A 7,799-nucleotide genomic window follows, 5' to 3' on the forward strand; every position below is an offset into this window, starting at 1 on the left:
CTGAAGCGACTTAGCAGCAGCAGTAGCAGCAGCAGCAGCAGTAGCCGGGCCAGCTGACCAGCTCCTCAGCTGGGAGAGGGGCCTGATTCACTAACTCAGTGAGGAGCTGGGCCCAGGTGGTAGAGAACTCGATGCTCTCAGGTTACTGGTGACTGTGAGGTGTTGGTGAGCCTGACGCATGCTTTTGGTCAATGTGTGGGGGTGGGAAAATTCCATGCTGTTAAAACCATTAATATTCCATGTTTTTCCTCATTTCATTTGCCTGGTAGGTTTTTGCTCATACTCTATTTTCAATGTTGCTTAAGCATTTTGCTTTGGGCGCGTCTCTTGCATACTCAGGCAGTGATGATGACATTTCCAGCGATTGCTGTAATTTTCCATTTTCCATACAGAGACATCTGTCACTTGGAGCAAAACATGAAGTGTCCAAGCTAGTTTCTGGGATGGGACGGCCCCTAGAGGCTGATACATGAACTGTGTGGAGTAATGAGTCTGGGTGGATTACAGGCTAAGGGCAAGCCTGGGCCTTTGACTTTGACTGGCCAACTTTGACTTGCAGCCCCCTGAACTCCAATGGGCTTCCCAGGTGGCACAGCAGAAAAGAACCCATCTGTTAGTGCAGGAGACTCAGGTTCGATCCTGGGGCAGGAAGGTCCACTGGAGTAGGAAATGGCAACCTGCTCCAGTATTCTTGCCTTGAAAATTCCATGGACAGAAGAGCCTGGTGGCCTACAGTCCACGGGGTCTCAAAGAGTTGGACACAACTGAGCGCGCGCGCGCACGCACGCGCGCGCGCACGCACACACACACACACACTCCAAAACAACACAGCACCTGACCTTCCACAGAAACCAAATGGTGGATGTATTGACAGGAATAATAATGTGGCTCGAACTTGGGTTTGTCAAGTATAGACTTATATTTTCAAAATATTTAAGGCTAACACAAATCAAAATTAATTTTGTCAGCTACATTTTTATTTAGTCTTGAAAGCTTTATCGATTTCTATTAGTTATCGTGAAACCCATACAAGGATTTCATAAGCAGAATTTTCAGGAGGTTTTATGCCCCTTTTTATAAACCTCTGATGAAAAAAACAAATAAAATAGGGAAATAGAAAGGTGTAGTTTGCACACTTTGCGTGCTCTCAAACATCATCACCTGACTATAGATGTGATCTTTGCTGCTCCAAGTAACAGAAAGCTCACCCCATAAAAAGGAATTAACTGGCTCGTATAACTGAACAGTCTAATAGTAGACAAAGGTGTAGATGCAGCTTGGCCCACGGCTCGTATGTCAGAGTTAGTGTCTAAGTCTTGGTTCTCTTCTTTGTGTTAGCTCCAGTTTCAAACCATCTCCTCTCAAGATGGCTGAAGGCAGTTCCTGGACTCTCCCTTGCAGAGATAGAGCATCAGGAAACCCTGTTTCCATCCCCTGTTTTGACTTTATTCTGACTTGGCACACTGAGTTCATCTTGGGACCAGCACTGAGTAGCTTAGTTCGGGGCCAATACCCTGCCCCTAAAACCAAAGGCTTTCCATGCAGTATATGGACTGTCAGGGAGAGGTACGTATCTGAACAAAACTAGAGACTTTGGAGGCTGGGAGGAAATCAGCAAATATCTCTAGAGTCCCCATGCCTCTAACGGGAGGAAAACCAGCAGGTTCTGTCTTTGGCACCACCTACCACAGGTCCCTGGTGGCTCAGATGGTAAAGCGTCTGCCTACAATGCGGCAAACCCGGGTTCGTTCCCTGGTCAGGAAGATCCTCTGGAGAAGGCAATGGCAACCCACTCCTGTACTCTTGCCTGGAAAATCCCATGCACGGAGGAGCCTGGTAGGCTACAGTCCATGGGGTCACAAAGAGTCAGACACGACTGAGCACCTTCACTTTCACTTTCTTTCACCACAGATCCTTGTAGGAGCATCGCAGGTCTTAGGTTTCTCCTCGTTACTTCTTGATCTGTTTTTGCTTCCTTTACCCTTGATCTCCTCTCTACAGTCCTTGTGTGACTGTTTGCTTTTCTCCATATTCACCCAAACACAGAACATCATTCTTTTCTCTTACTTTGCTTCAACGTGTTCTAAGAGAAGCAGTGTATATGGCAGTCCTTAGCTGAAGGCTGGAGTGATGAGAATGAGTTACTTTGTAACACGTTACAGCATGCTATTTAAATTTGAATGTTAGCTCATAAAAAACAGCTTTCTAGATGTAGTTCATACACCATAAAATTCACTCTTATAAAGTGTACAATTCAGTGGTTTTTAGTTGTTCGACCATCACCACTGTCTAATCGCATATCATTTTCATCATCCCAGAAAGAAACCCTGTATCCATCAGTGTTCCTCTTCACGTCCCCCCTCTCTCCACACCCTGGCAACCAATAATCTGCTCTTTGTCTATTCTGGACATTTCATATAAATGGAACCATGTAATGTGTGACCTTTTGTGTCTGGCTTCTTTCACTTAGCATAAGGTTTTCAAGGTGCATTCATGTTGGAGCATTTATCAACTTCATTCCTTTTATGGTAGAACAATATTCCATTGTATGGGTATATATCATTTTGTTTATCCATTCATCTATTGATGGATGCTTGTGTATTTCCACATTTTAGCTACTATGAATGATCCTGCTGTGAATGTTGGGGACATTAGCTTGTTTTAAGGATGTCTGTACCACATGTGCGTGGGGAGTTTCTCACTGACTCTCCTGTCTGCACCCCAGCCTCCTGCGGCTTTTGTGCCTGTGCAACCACGGTGACAGCGCTGCCATCACAGGGATGATGAGGTCAGCAAGGGGAGCGGCTTTTGGAATGATCGGCCAGAGTGGGCCTGGGTTGTGTTAAGTGTGGGGTGTCTATTGGCCATCTAAGTGCAGAGGTCAAGAAGAGAGGTGGGCACAGGGGTCTGGAGTCAGGGAAGGGGTCAGGGCTAGAGACGTGAATCCCTGGGAGTCATCAACAAATGGACTTAGAGCTGTGAGCTTAGATGAGACCACCAAGCAGGGAGAGTGGATGGAGAGGAAGAGAGGACCAGGGATTGAACGCTGCATGCTCCATCCCTAAGAGGGCAGGGAAGAGAGAGCGAACTGGCAGAGGTGACCCAGGGAGTGACCAGTGGCGGGGGGTGGGGGGGGTGGGGAAGGAGGGAGTGTGGGATCTGGGAGGAAAGGGTGACCAGCTGTGCAAGGCCCCATAATTAGGAGCCTGTTCTGGTTTTTATTAATACCATTGTTGGGACGAGGGAGAGAGCAGAGAACTAAAACTTCATGCATCACAATGCAGAGTGAAGAGTCAGTGTCTGCAATGGATAAATCAAGAGGTGGCAGAAATAAGAGCACAGGCACATTTTAAAAAATGAAGCTAAATACCTCAAGAAGTTCAAAAGTTGCTCCAGAGAAGAGGGGCACAGGTTGGGGACAGGGGAGTGGGACAGAGGATTCGTAAAAATACTTTGGCCTATTTGACTTTAAACTAATGTACATGTATTTCGTTGATGAAGAAAATTTAAAGGATGCCAAAAAAAGAGGACTTCTGCACATGTGCACGCACGCGTGTGCACACACACACACACACACGGGGACTTCTGAGTGGTGTTTCACCAGGTGAACACAGACTCTTGCTGGGGGCCTCCCATCCTGGTTTGATGACTTCCTTCATGCATCCTACCAGGCTCAGACATTTTACTCTTCATTCACTAAACTCTTCTGGCTCAGGATGGGTAGGAATAACAGAGGCTCCGGGGAAGAACCTGGGAAGGAAGTAACTGGAAATCTCTCCTTTCTCCCAGGTGCTGTTTGCTCTGCTGTCTCCCTTCAGCTGAGGGTGGGTAGAAAGTGGGGTGATGCCATCTCACCCCCTTCCTGGTCACACTATAATCTCCCCCAGCACAGCAACCCACTGTACCACCCAGGCTCACCAAAGACGGTGTGGCCTTTCTACTTTGGGAAATGAGAATTCTCAGAAGACCAACAGAAACACATGTAGAAAATGACTGAAATTACTGGTTATCAGGAGAGATGATGGCCTGAAGCTGTGGGAAGGGAGTGGATAGGTTGGAAGTGGGCTAAGATTCTCTAATGACATGATGAGTAGCTTTTTGCTTGTTTCCTGTGGCTTTTGCTCCAAATGAGAGGTTTCAACTCTCACGTGGTGAAGTGTGCAGTATAAATCCAACATTCATCATGCAGGGACTTCCAGGGAGGTGATTCAGAAGTCCCACCTGCATGATGAAGCGAGGTTAGGAATAGTGGCACCCAAACCAGAAAGAAACAGCGAGTAGAGAAAGAAAACCGAAAGGTGGAAAGGGGACTGTTATGGATCAAATATTGATGCACCCTCCCCTGTGTGATGGTGTTTGGAGGTGGGGCCTTGGAAGAAGATCAGCCATGAAGATGGAGCCCTTTGGAATGGATCACTGACCTTAGAAGAGGCAGAGGGATAGATGGGCCTCTTTCTACCAAGCAAGGACACAGGGAGAAGTCGGCAGTCTGCAACCGGAAGAAGTTACCCAGAACCAGATTTGCTGGCATGCTCATCTCAGACTTCAGCTTCTAGGATGTGAGAAATAAATATTTATTTTTTAAGCCACCCAGTCCATAGAGTTTTTTATTTATTTTTTCTTTTTTATGACAGCTCACACTGAGGCAGGCACTGACAAGTACAAGGTGGGAGAGAGGAAAGCCGAGTAAGATGGGATGATTTTTTTTTTTTTTTTTTTAAGAGTAATAGGAAGAGAGGAAACTGGCTGAAGAGTTGGGTTTGGGTGTTATTTGGGGACTGATACAATGGGTTATGGAGAAGGCAATGGCACCCCACTCCAGTACTCTTGCCTGGAAAATCCCATGGACAGAGGAGCCTGGTAGGCTGCAGTCCATGGGGTCGCTAAGAGTCGGACACAACTGAGTGACTTCACTTTCACTTTTCACTTTCCTGCATTGGAGAAGGAAATGGCCACCTACTCCAGTGTTCTTGCCTGGAGAATCCCAGGGACGGGGGAGCCTGGTGGGCTGCCGTCTATGGGGTCACACAGAGTCGGACTCGACTGAAGCGACCTACAGCAGCAGCAGCAGCAGCACAATGGGTTAATGTATTAATTTCCTGCGGCTGCCATAATGAATTATCACAGACCTGTTGGCTCCAAACAGCAGAAATTTATTCTCTCACAGTTCTGCCATTAGCCCCAAATCAAGGTGTTGACAGGGCCATCCTCCCGCCAAAGGCTCCAGGAGGGACCATTCCTTGCCTTGTCCACCTTCTGGAGGCTCCAAAAGTTCCTAGGCTTGCAGCATCACTCCCATCTCTGTCTCCACCTTCTCAGGGCCTGCCCTCGCCCGTATTTCTCCTCTGTGTCTATGTCTCAGATCTTCCACCAGTCACTGGATTTAGGGCTCACTCCAAGTCTAGGATAATCTCATCTTGAGATCCTTTACTTAATTACACCTGCAGAAGCTCTATTTCCTAATTAGGTTACATTTACAGGTGAGAGGGGAGCATTAGGATTTAGCTGTATCTCCTGGGGTACCTCTAATTCAATCCGCTACAGTTAACTTACCCTTGTTTTGACTTAAGTGTAAAGGATAATTTCTCAGGAGTATCGGGCAAAATTTAAAGTTCTTTTTCGGTTTTGTTTTGTAAAAAAAAGTAAAATGAGTGGATAAACAGTAAGATATTAAAAATCTGGAGTAGGACTGAGGCAAAAAACAGGCAATTGAGAACCTGAGAGTTAATACAAACCTATGATAAGAGTTCAGACATGTTTTTCTGTTACCTCATTGAATTTTGCATGTGATCATAAAGGTGACATGCAGCAGGCATAGAGCAGGGAAACAAATATGATCCTGACGTTTCCAGGAGTCCCTGTACTGAGTGATTTTCTAGTTATATATTTGACTCTCATAAATGATTGTCATATCTGTTCATTGACTTAACAAACTCTGAACCCTAATGACATGTGTCAGGCCCCAGGAGAGGAACCAATAAGGATGCGACTGACCAGTGCCCTTGGTGAGGTCATGGTCTGATAGGAGAGAAGGACCTTCTCACAGGAAAGGAGCCCACATGAGACAGACGTGGGGATTCAGGCAAGACAGTGCAGCTGGGTGGAGGGCTCAGAGAAGGGCTTCCTGGAGGAGGTGGCATTGAAGAGGGTTGTTGTAGGAGGGAGGACTGAATGTGTGGAGGAGTGATAGGAGGAAGGCCACTCTAGGCAAAGGCAAAAACAGATACACGAATGAGAGGTTGCACAGTGTGTGGGGGGAAAATGAGGGTCTCAGCTTTGTTGGATGTTAGGTCTGTGGAAGAAAACAGCAGAGATTTAAGTGTGGAGAGGCTGGGTTGGCGCCCGGTCGTGGAGGGCCCTGAAGGTCACGCAAAGGAGTTTGTTGTGCAGATGCACTGTTCTCAGGTTGGGAGGGAACGCACAGCCCCAGGAGGGTGGTTTGAGAGTCTCCAGTAGAGGGTGTAGCTGGAAAGAGCCCCTCCAAAGGCTGTAAAGTGTCTGCTGGGGCATCCTCCTCCAGGGCCCTGTGCCCTAGATAAAGGGTACCCTTCAAGTTCTAAGCAGGGGGTGGCTTGTCTGCACCTCCTTGGAAGACTTACTGGGCTGGGGCGAGACCTGAGGTGGCATCCTGTGTGGACACCACCACCATCACCCTCGTTATGAGGAGGTGAGCACTGACCTAAGGAAGGAGTCATGGGAAGACAAAAGAGGAAAGCAGCTGGCTCTAAGATCATCTCTGTGATCAGGGACTGAACTGTTCAGCTTCTGGGCTAGATCTGGTGGAAAACTCTCCTTGCCGATCAATGCTCACTCCTTATTCGGGTTAGGTAAGGTGTACAAGATTCTCTTAGTATCTCATCCCGTAGCATGTTAGCTGGTGAATTGCGGACTCTGAGGGTGTGTACATCAGTGACTGAGATGCTTGTTTGTTCTCTGATAGTATTCTTAGACTCCTGAGTTGTTTTCTGTTTCTCTGACATCAGGGGAGGGCAAGATGAATGTCCAAATCCTCCTTGTGTCTTTCATTTGGATGATGGAGAGATTTAAAGGCATCACCGGTGCCTTGTTTTTTTTCTTTCTAAATATTTCTTTATTTGGTTATGTCAGGTCTTAGTTGTGGCATGTGGGAGTCCTGCGGGACCTTTTCTTGCTGTCTTAGACTCTCTAGCTGTGACTCACAGACTTAGCATGCAGGCTTAGTTGATCCTTGGCATGCGGGATCTTAATTTCCCAACCAGATAGAACCCTTGTCCCCTGCATTGTGAGGCAGATTCTTAACCACCCAATCACCAGGGAAATCCCACTGGTCCCTTGTTGCTATGGCACCTCTAGTGAGGTCCATGAGGTGCTAGAGCAGGGGTTAAGGGGATGTGAGAACATTCTGGAACGTAGACATGGCTGTGGACTGATGTATTAGCTCCGCTTTCCATGGAGACTCCATCCATCCAGCTCAGGTCAAAAATCTAGCAATCATTCTCACCTCCTCTCGTTCTCTGTCTTCTCATTCAGTCTGCCAGTTTTGACCTTCAAAATATGGCAGCCAAAAAGGAGAACCATGAGGACCTTATGCTAAGTGAAAGTCACAACAAGACAAATACTGTACGATTCCATGTAGATGAGGCATCTAGAATAGTCAGAGTCAGAGACAGCGTAGAATGGTGGTTGCCAGAGGCCGGGAGGAATGGGGAGCTAGCGTCTGATGGTACAACATTTCAGTTTGGAAGATAAAAAATTCCAGAGGTAGATGGTGGTGATGGCTTACAACACTGCGAACATACTTAATGTCACTGAACTGTACA

At 47.0% G+C, this 7,799-nt stretch overlaps 1 long non-coding RNA gene across 2 annotated transcripts; it reads left to right on the top strand.

Moving 5' to 3' along the window:
• The first annotated feature begins 738 nt into the window (after nt 1–738).
• Nucleotides 739–4,589, top strand: LOC102401328. Of its 2 annotated transcripts, XR_327996.3 has the most exons (3): nt 739–1,566; nt 2,616–2,788; nt 3,790–4,589. It is a non-coding gene; the product is annotated as an uncharacterized LOC102401328 (long non-coding RNA). The 2 variants fall into 2 exon arrangements; XR_003109482.2 differs by having other exon boundaries at nt 739–2,788.
• The last annotated feature ends 3,210 nt before the right edge of the window (nt 4,590–7,799 follow it).

This window comes from Bubalus bubalis, chromosome 5 (genome assembly GCF_019923935.1).
Source record: "Bubalus bubalis isolate 160015118507 breed Murrah chromosome 5, NDDB_SH_1, whole genome shotgun sequence".
Classification (NCBI taxonomy): Eukaryota; Metazoa; Chordata; class Mammalia; order Artiodactyla; family Bovidae; genus Bubalus; species Bubalus bubalis.